General features: G+C 43.4%; 1 protein-coding gene across 1 annotated transcript in view; it reads right to left on the minus strand.

Annotated features, from left to right (window-relative positions):
- whrna (whirlin a) overlaps positions 1 to 14,238 on the minus strand; it is a gene marked incomplete at both ends in the record, with an annotated part of 218,267 nt that overhangs the window by 166,461 nt on the left and 37,568 nt on the right. The window lies entirely within an intron of this gene.

Below are 14,238 nucleotides of genomic sequence, written 5' to 3' on the forward strand. Positions count from 1 at the left end.
AAGGTGGAAAGTTGTTTTGAACAACTACCAAATCCTTTCGCAGTCTTAAATACAGGAGCCAAACGACAGAAGTTCTTTAAGGAAAAGTGGGAAATAGTTGAGCCTGTTGAATATGTTCTTGGGGTGCGATTCGATGTACGTAGAGATCGAACAACAGGAGTTTACAATCAGATCCCTGTAACGGATAAATTTGTGTATGTACCCATCTTAGGAACCTTGAAGTCTATGTTCATAAACAGTGAATTGTGCAAAAGTTTCCTGCAGGACAAACAACAGGAAGAAGGTATTTTTAAAGATATATGTGATGGTTCATACTTCAAAACAAATGCATTGTTTTGCCAGGAAAAACATGCTTTACAGATTCAACTGTATTATGATGATTTCGAGACCGCAAATCCTTTAGGGTCAAAGAAGGGGATACACAAACTTGGTTGTATATACTTTATATTGAGGAACCTGCCCCCAAAGTGCAATTCTGTCTTGATGAATATTCATGTTGTGGCACTTTTTCATTCACAAGACCTGAAAAAGTATGGCTTTAGTGAAATACTGAAGCCTCTACTTGATGATGTTAAAAAACTAGAAAATGAAGGAATAGAAGTGCCTTTCTCTGACTCACCATTGCTAGGGTCCATTATACAAGTAACAGGTGATAACCTAGGTTTACACGGGCTGTTTGGTTATGTTGAGTCCTTCTCTGCAACATATTGTTGTAGATTTTGTTTAACCACTAAGGAAGAGCTTCAATCTGTCTTCACCGAAGATCACCCCGGCTTGATTTTTCGTACAAAAGAAATCCATACAGAACATTGTGCAGCTCTACAGGAAGATCCTAGTTTGGCGTCAACATTTGGTGTCAAGAAAACATGTGAGCTCAATACATTGCGTTTTTTTCACATCTCTGATAACTATGCGGTTGACATCATGCACGACTTGCTTGAAGGTGTAGTGCAGTACGAACTGAAACTTGTCTTTCGATACCTTGTCAAGGAGAAACATCTATCTTTGGAATCATTATCACAGAGAATTCAAAGTTTCAACTATGGTTTTAATGAGAGAAGAAACAGGCCCAGTGGGTTGAAAATGGATGAAGGTAGCAAAGATCTTGGTTTGAATGCTATTCAGTCATGGTGCCTTGTGCGAAACACTCCTCTCATTTTTGGTGATGTAGTTGAAAGAAATAACAGTTTTTGGAACTTGCTCCTCCTCTTGATTCAAATTGTGAATATAGTGTTTTCACCAGTTGTTACTAACGGTATGACATATTATCTGAAGCATTTAATTAATGATCATCACAAGCTGTTCAAATCTTTGTTTCCTGAGAGAAGACTTATTCCGAAGCATCATTTTATGATACATTACCCCAGGTGTATTCGTAAAATAGGCCCACTCCTTCATGTATGGTGTATGAGGTTTGAAGCCAAACATAACTTCTTTAAAAGATCTGTCAAGAATTTCAAAAATATCACAAAAGCATTGGTAAAACAACACCAGAGACAGTTAGCTTATCACTGGGAGAATTTTAATTTTCAGAGGTTTGAGTTTGGTCCAGTAAGGAAGGAAACAATTGATAATTTGGAAGGTGGTGAGACTTTAATTGCAATGTTAAACTTGAATGCATACTCTGATGTGTCAACTACCAAGTGGGTGAAGAACTATGGAACTGAGTATCAAACTGGTATGTTACTTTGTATTTCAACAAATATGGAAATGCCTGTTTTTGGAAAGATCAACCGTATCATTATAAATGACGATCAAGCTTTCATTTTGACTGGCACAGTTGATACCCTTTATTTTGATGAGCACCTTAATGCCTACTGTATCCAGGAGAGGAATGATTCATTTTCTGTTATTTCTGTTGATAAGTTGATTTATTATAGACCCTATGATAAACAGTTTTCTAATGGGATAGATGAAAAAGTATACATTGTGCCACATTGCCATATTGTGTGACCCTATGAGGAACAGTACTCTAATGAGATGGATGAAAAAAATGTACATATTGCCATATTGTGACCTGTGCTATTGAGGCTGGCAGCTGTGAAACATGTTAAAGCCAATGCTGTGTTAAATGTGGTGTACTTGAAAATACAATTTATTTTGAAATACAAACTTTTTGCATTGTTTTTTTCTTCCTTATAATAATACCGTACTGTAGGAATATAATGTGATTTAGAAGTAATAATATAAGCTAAATATTTGACCATGTATAGCACTAGGGATTATAACTCCCCACAGTGTTTTTAAAAATATATAAATCAACTCTTTAGAGGGTTAGATATCGAGTTAAATTTTAAATCTGATGTGGTGTTAAATGGGAGCAACTCTATTCAGTGTTAAAAAAGAATACACTGATGGGTGTTAGATTTTAACACTGCACACTAGTGTTGTGTAAATTTAACCCTGGTGAGTGTTGACCAGTGTTAAATTTCAACTATTGAGAGAGTTGATTCAACTCAATCACAGTGTAAAGTATTTAACACTTTTAAAAGTGTTATTTTTACTCGATCTGGTGTGGACCTATATACACACTTTCAAAGTGTTGAATTTAACTCTATAGGTGTTGAATTAACACTGCCGATTTTGCTGTGTATCTGTAATACATTTTTCTAAATGAGACTGAACGTATGATCAAATTGAATGACTTTCAGTTTATATTTCTATGATTTTATAGAAAATTGGGTTGAGTTAAGTTACGTTTTCTTTATCAGTCAATTTACACAAGGCACATTGAAATGTAACTTTTCGTATACAGGTGAAACTCGAAAAATTTGAATATCGTGCAAAAGTTCATTTATTTCAGTAATTCAACCTAAAAGGTGAAACTAATATATTATATAGACTCATTACATTAAAAGTGAGATATTTCAAGCATTTATTTGTTATACTTGTGATTATTAAGGCTTACAGTTTATGAAAACCCCAAATTCTAAATCTCAGAAAATTAGAATATTACATAAGATCAATAAAAAAAGGATCTTAAATACAGAAATGTCGGCCCTCTAGAAAGTATAATCATGCATACGTACAAAGTACTTGGTTTGGGCCCCTTTTGCATGAATTCTTGCCTCAATGCGGCGTGGCATGGATACTATCGGCATGTGTCACTGCTGAGGTGTTATGGAAGCCCAGGTTGCTTTGATAGAGGCCTTCAGCTCGTCTGTATTGTTGGGTCTGGTGTGTATCATCTTGCTCTTGGCAATACTCCATAGTTTCTCTATTGGGTTCAGGTCAGGAGAGTTGTCTGGCCAATCAACACAGTAATACCATGGTCAGTCAACCAGTTACTTGTGATTTTGGCACTGTGGACAGGTGTCAAGTCTTGCTGGAAAAAGTAATTTAGCATCTCCATAAAGCTTATCAACAGACAGGAGCATGAAGTGCTCTAAAATCTCCTGTAGACAGCTGTGGTGACTTTGGACTTGATAACACAGTGGACCAACACCATCAGATGACATGGTGCCTCAAATCATCACTGACTGTTGAAACTTGACAGTGGTCTCCAAGCCCCTTGGATTGTGTGCCCCTCCACTCTTCCTCTAGACTGTGGGACCTTGATTTCCAAATGAAACGCAACATTTAATTTGGATCAGTGATGATTTGAGGTATCGTGTCATCTGCTGCTGTTGGCCCACTGTGTTATCAAGTCCAAAGTCACCACAGCCGTCTACCAGAAGATTTTAGAGCACTTTATGCTTTTGTCTGTTGACAAGCTTTATGTTAATGACAATTTCCATTTCCAGCTAAACTTGGCACCTGCCCACAGTACCATAAACCACTGGTAACTGGTTGACTGACCATGGTATTACTCTGCATGAATGGCCAGACAACTCTCCTCACCTGAACTCCATAGAGAAACTATGGACTATTGTCAAGAGGAAGATGATACACACCAGACCCAACAATACAGAGGAGCTGAAGGCCACTATCAAAGCAACATGGGCTTCCATAACACCTCAGCAGTGCCACAGACTGATAGCATCCATGCCACGCCGCATTTAGGCAAGAATTCATGCAAAAGGGGCCCAAACCAAGTACTTAGTACATATGCATGATTATACTTTCTAGAGGGCTGACATTTCTGTATTTAAAAACCTTTTTTTATTGATCTTATGTAATATTCTAATTTTCTGAGATTTTGAATTTGGGGTTTTTATAAACTGTAAGCCATAATAATCACAATTATAACAAATAAAGGCTTCACATATCTCACTTTGCATGTAATGAGTCTGTATAATATATTATTTTCACCTTTAAAGTTGAATTACTGAAATAAATGAACTTTTCTATATATATATTCAAATTTTTCGAGTTTCACCTGTATATCTCCTCTCAAGGTACGACAATTTCGGGGGGGGTTCCTTGCGCAGTTGAGTGAGTGAAATACAACAGTGGCTATTACATGCCAAAGTGAATCATCTTTCAAAATACTGCTGTCCAACTTTGAATACTTTACAGTTTCCAATTTATGGCTTGTTGTTTTGGACTGTTTAACAATCTGGAACGCTGCCATGCAACATTTCACCAATCAAATAAAACATAAATTATCTATTATTTAAATGCAAGCTGGCAAAAGTAAACAGACGCCTACCTGCCAGCTGGCTACTATCAACCTCATGTCGCAACACTCAGGTGAGTCAAACAGGGAAACATTATTACCATTACAAGCTGCAACAGGTTCTCAAATTAAGGGGAAGTCGCCCATGTTAACATATTAACCGCAGCAGCCTAAAGCCATTACACTGCAAAGTACACTGCATACGATATCACAGATTTGACTGTCTTGTAGTCTGGTGGTAAATAATCAATGACGGATTACCGCATGGGCAAAGTGGGCACATGTCCAGGGCCCTGGCCAATAGGGGGGCCCTTGATTATTTTTTATTTTTTTGTAATTAAAAAAATTTGACGGGGGTTTCCCAGCCTCTCTCTCCCTCATTTTTAGCCCAGCTTGTGACATAGCAATTATTTCAGTTGAAATGGAGGCTTGTTATCTATAAAAAAAGACCAGATTGGCTTATCTTTTGTGGAGCGAGATCAACAGGGGGACAGCAGAACTAGACCAGCAGACTGATAGAAAAAAAAGGTGTGAAGCAACAACACGGAGGGAAAAAAGAAAGAATACCAACTGCTTTTATACAACACACCTGAGACCAGAACAGCTTTGTCAGGCAATCAGGGTTATGGAGGCTAAGGGGAAAACATCTGAGGCACCCAACCAGAGGCACAGAGAGAACGACTCTTCAGAGAAGCATCTAGGTTTGAGTGAAGTACTTACAATTAATTGCACTGGGGCGCAATTAAGGACTTTCAGTTTCAAATTCAAACATATTGATGTGGCTTATCAACATTTACAATAGTGATTGTGAAACATTCATGGATTCAGTTTCTATGTATTCATCCATAGTCAAGTAAATTGCATCAACAAAAAAAGGTATTCTCCAAATTGTAGTTAAAATTTGACAAATAAAATGACCATATTTAAGCATGCAATGAAGTTGAAATTACAGATGAATTGGTTAATCAATACAATATTATTAACCTGTTAAAAAGTAATATGAAATAATCCCTTAGGTCATCTGGTAACAGCTTCTCAAATATGACTATGTGTTGCACTTGCTTGTGTCTGTTATACGAATAAAACACTTTAAAACTTTTATTAAAGGTCACATATTATGCTAAATGCACTTTTTAAATGTGTTCTAACATATCCATGGGTCCACGGTGTGCCTAGAGACTGCCAAAATATTTAAAAAAATAACAATCTCTCCTTTTCTCACTCTCCCCCTTTCTGAAACCCCCACCACTCCCCCCCAATATACTCCAGTCAGAATTCTCCTCGTTTCTGGCCTCACAAACTGGAAAGCCAGAAGCTTCCACTGTGCAGCCCACACCCCTATTTCTTATTGGTCCACGGCCCCGACAGACAGAGGGCGAGGCGTATCTGGCTTCGCTTCCGGACAGAGGGCGGGGGGAGCTCAAAGAATGTATATTTACGAGGGGAGCTGCAGCTCTTTTAAAAAAATAGGCCATTGTGAGATTAGCTGAACATCAGCATAGTACAATAAATTATCTGAAAGTTTTTTTCAGCAAACAATTAAAGAAAAACGTATTAGGGACCACTAAGACCATATAATATGGTGTATAATAGTACCGAAAAGTGTATAATATGGGAGCTTTAAATGTAATGAATCATGAAATTGTTGATAAAGTGTGTTTGCAGCCACACATTCAACATATGTATTTATTTGAGGCAAACATTGCTTTTTGAGGTCACATAGATCTGTTCTAATTTCCACTCTCTCCCGCCCTCCCTTTCATTCCGTTAGGCAACAGCGATAATTTAAAAACTAATTATGCTTTGACCACACTCCACTGACTGACACTACATAGCCCATATAACTCCTTGTTGCTTTCCTGCACAGGAAAAAAAGCTTCAGATTGAATTTATGACTGTGAGAGTGGCTGGTGCACATGTGTTTCTGTGTGCATGTAGAGCGTTTTCTGTATTGACCACAATGGGCCATGATGCGGTGAGGTGAAGTTGATTTTATGACCCATATTTACACGGCCTAATCTATTTCTCACTGTGCTGGTGGATTCTAATGGCCCAACGCGGGCCAGTTTGTGTGAAAGGGATGAACTGGCCTGGCACAGATATCGACTTAATTGACAAACAGTGGCCAGAGAGCCTGCCCTAATTCTCCTGGGTGCATTTAAAAACACGCCACACAGCTCAGAGGGCAATCCTATATAAAAATAAATGTAAAAAGCATGTGAGTGATTCTGCTAAGCAACAGTCGAATTATGTGTCAATATCCATACGTTTATCTGCACCTGGATTTGCATTCAATGCCATGTGCACAGAAAAAGTAAAAAAAATATATACAGTCATATGAAAAAGTTTGGGAACCCCTCTCAGCCGGCATTATAATTGACTCTGCTTTCACAAAAAAAATATAAAAGTGGTATGTCTTTAATTTACCAGGAACAGCTAAGTACTGGGATGTTTTCCAAACAAAGATTTTTTGAAAAGCAGTATTTGGTTGTATGAAATAAAATAAAATGTGAAAAACTGGCTGTGCAAAAATATGGGTACCCTTGTGGTTTTGTTGATTGTAATGCCTGTAACAGCATGTAAAACTGATTAATTTAAACACAAAATTGGTTGGATTATGTTGTTAAGCCTTGAACCTCATAGAAATGTCTGTTTAATCATGAGAAAATGTATTTTAGGTGCCTAAATGCAAGTTGCACTTCTCTTTGACTCTCTGCTGAAGTGAGACAGAATGGGATCATCAAAACTGCTCCCAAAAGATCTGAAAAACAAAGATTGTTCATTGTCATGGTTTAGGAGAAGGCTACAAGAAGCTTTCCCAAAGGTTTCAATTGTCAATTTCGACTGTAGGGAACGTTGTCAGGAAATGGAAGGACACAGGTACAGTGGCAGTTAAACCCAGGCATGGCAGACCAAGAAAAAAACAGGAGGATGGAGGATAGGTGGAGGATTGTGAGAATAGTTGCACACAACCCACAGATCACCTCCAAAGACCTGCAAGAACATCTGGCTGCAGATTGTGTATCTGTACATCGTTCAACAATTCAGCGCAATTTGCACCAAAACATCTGCTTTTTATAAAGACCAAATAACTTAATTTTTGTCTCATCAGTCCAAAGCATTTTCTTCCAATATGAATCTGGCTTGTCTAAATGAGCTTTTGCATACTCCATGCAACTGTATCTGTGGCGTGGGCGCAGAAAGGGCTTCCTTCTCATCACCCGGCCATACAGATGTTTTGGTGCAAATTGCACTGATTTGTTGAACCATGTACAGATACACAATCTGCAGCCAGATGTTCTTGCAGGTCTTTGGAGGTGATCTTTGGGTTGTGTGCAACCATTCTCACAATCCGCCGCATATGCCGCTCTTGTACTTTTCTTGGTCTGCTAGACCTGGGTTTAACTGCAACTGTGCCTGTGTCCTTCCATTCCCTGACAACGTTCCTTACAGTAGAAATTGACAATTGAAACCTTTGGGAAAGCTTCTTGTAGCCTTCCCCTAAACCATGATAATGAATAATCTTTGTTTTTAAGATCTTTTGGGAGCAGTTTTGATGATCCCATTCTGTCTCACTTCAGCAGAGAGTCAAGGAGAAGTGCAACTTGCATTTAGGCACCTAAAATACATTTCTCATGATTAAACAGACATTTCTATGAGGTTCAAGGCTTAACAACATAATCCAACCAACTTTGTGTTTAAATTCATCAGTTTTACATGCTGTTACAGGCATTACAATCAACAAAACCACAAGGGTACCCATATTTTTGCACAGCCAGTTTTTCACATTTTATTTTATTTCATACAACCAAATACTGCTTTTCAAAAAATCTTTGTTTGGAAAACATCCCAGTACTTAGCTGTTCCTGGTAAATTAAAGACATACCACTTTTATATTTTTTTTGTGAAAGCAGAGTCAATTATAATGCCGGCTGAGAGGGGTTCCCAAACTTTTTCATATGATTGTATATCTGATACCTTTCACAGAGAAAAATATTTATACATGAGCCGATGTTAAAACTGATATTCACCTACAGTTTATCCACACGTCCAAAAGTGAATCACATACTAATATAAATTTAAGAATATAAAAAAGGGAATCACATTACAGATGTCTTTGAGAAGACAGAACTACTAACTTTAAAACACACACACACACACACACACCCATACAACTGGTAGGGCTGTGTCAAAAAATCTAAATATCGATATATCGCGATACTTAGTTTCGCGATATCAGTATCGATTTTTATAACTAAAATCGATATTTTTTGTCTTTTTTTTTTTTTTGCTTTTTTTTTTGCCTTTCAATGCTTTATTGACAGTGCAGAGACACAGATATGAAATGGGGCAGAGAGGGAAAGAAATGCAGAGAACAACCACGGGTCAGATTCAAACCCATGTCTGCTGTCAGGCCTGAGCCTCTAGGATACTGACTATTGAAGTTAAATATGTTCTTTTTCTAACTTCGTTCGGTGTTTCACTATGGGAATCGCCTCGGCGTGACCCTACTACGGAAGCTCCAATTTCACCACGTCTGTCCTTGACAGACAGGTCGGACTGTGTCACGGGGCCCCGCCCCCTGCACTTATACAGTCGACCATCCCTCCTCACATCATTCTCGCTTTCTTCCCGTGAGAAAGCTACTCAAGCTCCCTCAGCTCATCTAGGCTAGCTTTAACTGTTTAACAGTTCACAGACGTGCCGTCAAGGATTCCGTCGCCGAACGCAGTTACAGGCTTTTAACCTGGATCGGCTGAGTAAGTACTTCGTAAGAAGTCATCTGTTTTCTACACTGTATTATCCAGACAGTGCCCGCGTAAAGGCGAGCTGCTACTCCGGCTACACTGTATTTGTTTACCGGTGTCGCGGGTTACGGTGTAGTTTATATTTTACGGCTAACGTGTCAAGACGAGCCTACCGCGGCACAGTTAGCATTAGCTTGCCAACTGAGCCAAAACACCCAGAGTTTAGCTAACGCATCAGGGCGAGCAAACTCTGTCTATACGTTGTTAGAATCGGGCTAAACCCCGTTTACTAGCACCATAATTTACCGAAAGGCCACGCATTACGGTGCGCCTATTTCGGCTAAAGTTTAAAACTTTTCTCTTCTCTTTCCAGTCGCTATGTCTTCGTCCACCACCCCCGCCAAAGGGTTGGAGCCGAAGGTCAACGAGGCTGTATCACGCCTGTGCCCCGCGTCATGCGGGGCGTCCATATCAGGCAGGGACCCTCACCCAATGTGCATAGCTTGTATGGGCATTAAACATGCTCAAACTTCGCTAGCTGACCCACATTCATGCATTCACTGCATCAATGCCAGAGAAAATACTGGAAAGGAGGCTAAGGGTGACAGTGGCTAACAACCAGGACCCCTCCCTGGCAGTTACTACTGCTAAAGCCTCAATGAGCACCCATCAGTCCCAAGCCACAGCTAGCTGGGCGGACATGATGGAGGCAGCATCCCCGCACGTGCCTCCGCTAATCGAGGAGCTCCTCGAGGCGGGACCGGATGCTGAGGACGCAGAGGGCGATGCCAACTCTGACCTCCTCAACATGGATGAAATGGAGGAAGAGGAGGACGATTCCACCTTTCCTGCCCAACTGTCCAGACCCCCTAGTGCCTCTGACACTGTGCCACCAGTGGACAGTAACTTGTATGAGGTTTGCAAACGGGCTGCAGCAAAATTGTCCATTCAATGGCCTGCAACCCCGGATGCTGAAGGGAAAGAGAGAGACCTGTATGACGGCAAAAGGCTCTCACCAGCCCAAACACCGTCTAAGCAGCTCCTGCCAGCAGTTCCCATCTGCATGAAGGAAATGAGCCGCTACTGGTCCAGCCCATTTAAGAGCAAGCTTCCAACCAAGGGCTGCTCTAAGCTGGAGATCCACGGGATGGGTGAGCTGGGGTTGGCCGAACCCCCAGCCGTTGAGCCTTCAGTGGCGTACCACCTCCACCCAAACCGGCGCTCTCTCTCTGCTTCTTCGGGCATATCTCTGCCTGATAAGATGGACCACCTCACCACATCCACTTACCAAAGGATGTATAAGTATGCAGCACAGTCAGTATGCTCACTCAATGCCATGCCACTGCTGTCTGCATATCAAGCTGAAATACTTGAAGAAATGGGTCACCAGCTGGACTCTGGGTCACCTAACCCTGCCCTATGGGATGAAATTTGCATTGTAAATGATCTCGTCCTGCGCTCCTCACGGGGCGCAGTTCAGGGCTGTGGCCGAGTTATGGGACTTGCAGTCTCAGGTGAGAGAGCGTTATGGCTCAATCTCTCCGGACTGGCTGACGCAAAAAAAGCTGAGGTCATGGATGCAGCATATGACCCAACCAAGGGTCTGTTTGGTCCAGCTCTGGAGAAGATGAGAGAGACCAGCACTCTCAGAAAACAAGAAGGAGAAGCCTTCGATCTCTGCCTTCCCAGAAAACAGGCTCCCCGCCCGCCCCAACCAGCGAGGTCAGGCTTTACTGCCTCCGCAACGGCGGCAAAGGGAAAACAAGGGGGAAGCAGGCCTCAGAGAGCCTACAAACCAGCCCACACAGCTGGCCCACAGACCAACCAACAGCCTAGGTCAGAGAACCCAAGGCCATGGGGCAAACACTCCTTCGCTGCTGCGGCAGCCAGGAACCGCTCTCCCCACCCCGGGGACGGGAAGAAGAAGCGTGCAACCTAACGCTCCCAGCTTCTCTCGCTCCCCCTCCCATGAAGAAAATAAAACTGGTGGGGGCAGAGAAAAGCCCCAAGTTTCATGGTTCAGGGACCTGGATAGGTTCAAGTTTTCCAGGTGCCTTTTCTCAGTCTCTCCCGCCTCACGTTCAGAGCGAGGTGAGACAGGGGCAACAAGTAACACAGTGTCACCAAGCACGTTCACTCAGTTTAAATGTGAAAACAATAAACCCTGCATTTTCACAGCCAGGCCAAGGGTGAAATGCACAACCCAGAACAAAATAAATCAAAGTCTTGGCCCCTATATTCCCATAGGGGGAGCTCACGCTCCTCCTGTGAGAGCAGACCTCTCCCCTCTGTCCCCGAGGGTGACGTCATCGAAGCACAGCCACATAGGCCCCCTCGCTGCGCGAGTGGTGCAGTGGCGCGCATGCGCAGTTCACCCGTGGATTCTCTCCACTATTTCGCAGGGTTACAGACTGCAATTTGCTATGAAACCACCCAGATTCAACGGTGTGTTAGTTTCTATGGCCAAAGGGGATTCGGGAAAAATCCTAGAGGACGAAATAGCGTCCCTGCTGAAAAAACAAGCGATCAGAGCCGTCCCGATCGAGCAAGCCCAACAGGGTTTTTACTCCCGTTATTTTCTCATTCCAAAGAGAGGAAGCTCGTCCCTTCGCCCCATATTGGACCTACGTGTGTTAAACAGACACCTGCGCAAATACAAGTTCAGGATGTTAACACACAAAGTGCTCTGTCATTCAATCCGTCCAGGCGATTGGTTTGTAACGATCGATCTTTCAGACGCATACTTTCACATTGCCATTTATCCCGCGCACCGGAAATTCCTTCGGTTCGCATTTCAGAACACAACCTACGAATACCAAGTAGTCCCGTTCGGGCTTTCGTTAGCCCCGAGAGTGTTCAGCAAGTGTGTGGAGGCAGCTCTGTCACCGCTAAGGAACAGTGGCATCAGAATATTGTCTTATCTAGACGATTATCTGATATGTTCCAATTCACGCGAACAGGCACTCAGAGATTCAGCTACGGTGATAAACCATCTCAGGACTCTGGGATTCAGCATCAATTGGGAAAAGAGCCATGTAGACCCAGCACAATGCGCAGAATATTTGGGTCTGCACATAAACTCTCTCTCCTATCGCGTCACTCTAGCGGAGAGGAGACTAACGTCTCTCACGCAGTGTCTCTCCCTCTTCAGGCAGGGAAAGGCCGTATCGTTCAGATTATGCCTACGCCTACTTGGCCTTATGGCTTCGGTGATATCAGTGGTGCATTTGGGGCTTCTGATGATGAGAGGTTTCCAGCACTGGGTCACAGCACTGCGTCTATGCCCCCATCGCCACCTGAACCGCAAAGTGAAAGTAACACCAGCGTGTGTTACCGCTCTCCGCCCGTGGTCCGTGCGCACAGCTCTGGCAGCGGGCGTCCCGCTGGGGGCCGTGTCATCCCGAGTTACCATGACAACGGACGCGTCCCTGTCAGGGTGGGGTGCGACAATGATGGGCAGAGCAGTGAATGGCACCTGGAGCCACAATCTGGCTCAGGCTCACATAAACCTCCTGGAGCTGTGGGCAGTGTTTTTTGCTCTAAAACACTTCCTACATTTTATCCAGGGCCGCCATGTCTTAGTAAAAACGGACAATACCACTGTAGTGGCATACATCAACCGACAGGGCGGCACTCGCTCACTGAAACTACACGAGTTAGCTCGAGAAATCATTTTGTGGAGCAGCACCAGGCTCTTGTCCCTTCGAGCAACACATGTAGCGAGCGTTTTGAACAGAGGAGCAGATCTTCTGTCCAGAGGAAACCCCCTTTACGGGGAATGGACTCTGAATCCACAGGTTGTGAGACAAATTTGGCAGAGATACGGCCTGGCTGCCGTAGATCTCTTCGCCTCGCAGGAAAACGCTCAATGCCCACTGTTTTTCTCCCTGTCAGATGCAAAGGCTCCTCTAGGGGTAGATGCACTGGCCCATCCGTGGCCAAACGTGCTGCTATATGCATTCCCCCCTCTCAGCCTAATCTCTCCCACCCTAGCCAGGGTGAGGGAACAGAGTCTGTCGCTAATCCTAATAGCACCGCGGTGGCCATCCAAACTTTGGGTGGCAGAAATAATACAACTCCTGGCGGGCGAGCCATGGCCTCTTCCCCTGCGCAGGGATCTTCTCTCCCAAGCAGGCGGGGAGATTTACCATCCGCACCCAGACCGCATAGCGCTCTGGGCTTGGCCCGTGAGAGGTGGAACTTGAATGCTGCAGGCCTACCTGCACAGGTCGTTGACACTATTCAGAATGCAAGGGCCCTTTCCACTCGCCAGCTTTATAGTGGCAAGTGGCGGGTTTTTGAGGACTGGTGTGACTCGAAGCACGCCATTCCATATCAGTGTTCCGTGGTGGACCTACTGTGTTTCTTACAGGAATTGTTGGAAAAGGGTAAGGCTTTTTCCACGATTAAAGTATACCTAGCTGCCATCTCAGCTTGTCATGTTGGCTTTGGGGATAAGTCTGCAGGGCAGCATCCCTTAGTTTGTCGCTTCATGAAGGGGGCGCGACGCAAGCTCCCAGTTTCCAGGCCCCTGGTCCCTTTGTGGGATTTATCAGTGGTGCTGGACGCGCTGTCTCATCACCCATTTGAGCCGTTGGAGGTGGTGGGGATGAAGTTTGTGTCCCTGAAAACGGCACTGCTCTTAGCTTTAACCACAGCTAAGCGTGTGAGCGATTTACAGGCATTGTCTATCCGTCCTTCCTGCTTACAGTTTGCTCCGGGGGCCTCCAAGGTCTACCTACGGCCCAATCCAGCTTTTGTGCCTAAGGTGGTTGAGTCAGCCTATAGGTGTCTCACAGTGGAGCTGTCGGCTTTTCACCCGCCTCCGTTCTCCTCTGTGGAGGAGCAGAGACTTAACACATTATGCCCAGTGCGGGCACTGCATGTGTATGTGAGCCGGTCGGCTGCTTTTAGGAAAGGGGATCAACTGTT

Source organism: Ammodytes marinus (assembly GCF_949987685.1).
Source record: "Ammodytes marinus genome assembly, chromosome: 18".
In the NCBI taxonomy this organism is placed as follows: domain Eukaryota; kingdom Metazoa; phylum Chordata; class Actinopteri; order Uranoscopiformes; family Ammodytidae; genus Ammodytes; species Ammodytes marinus.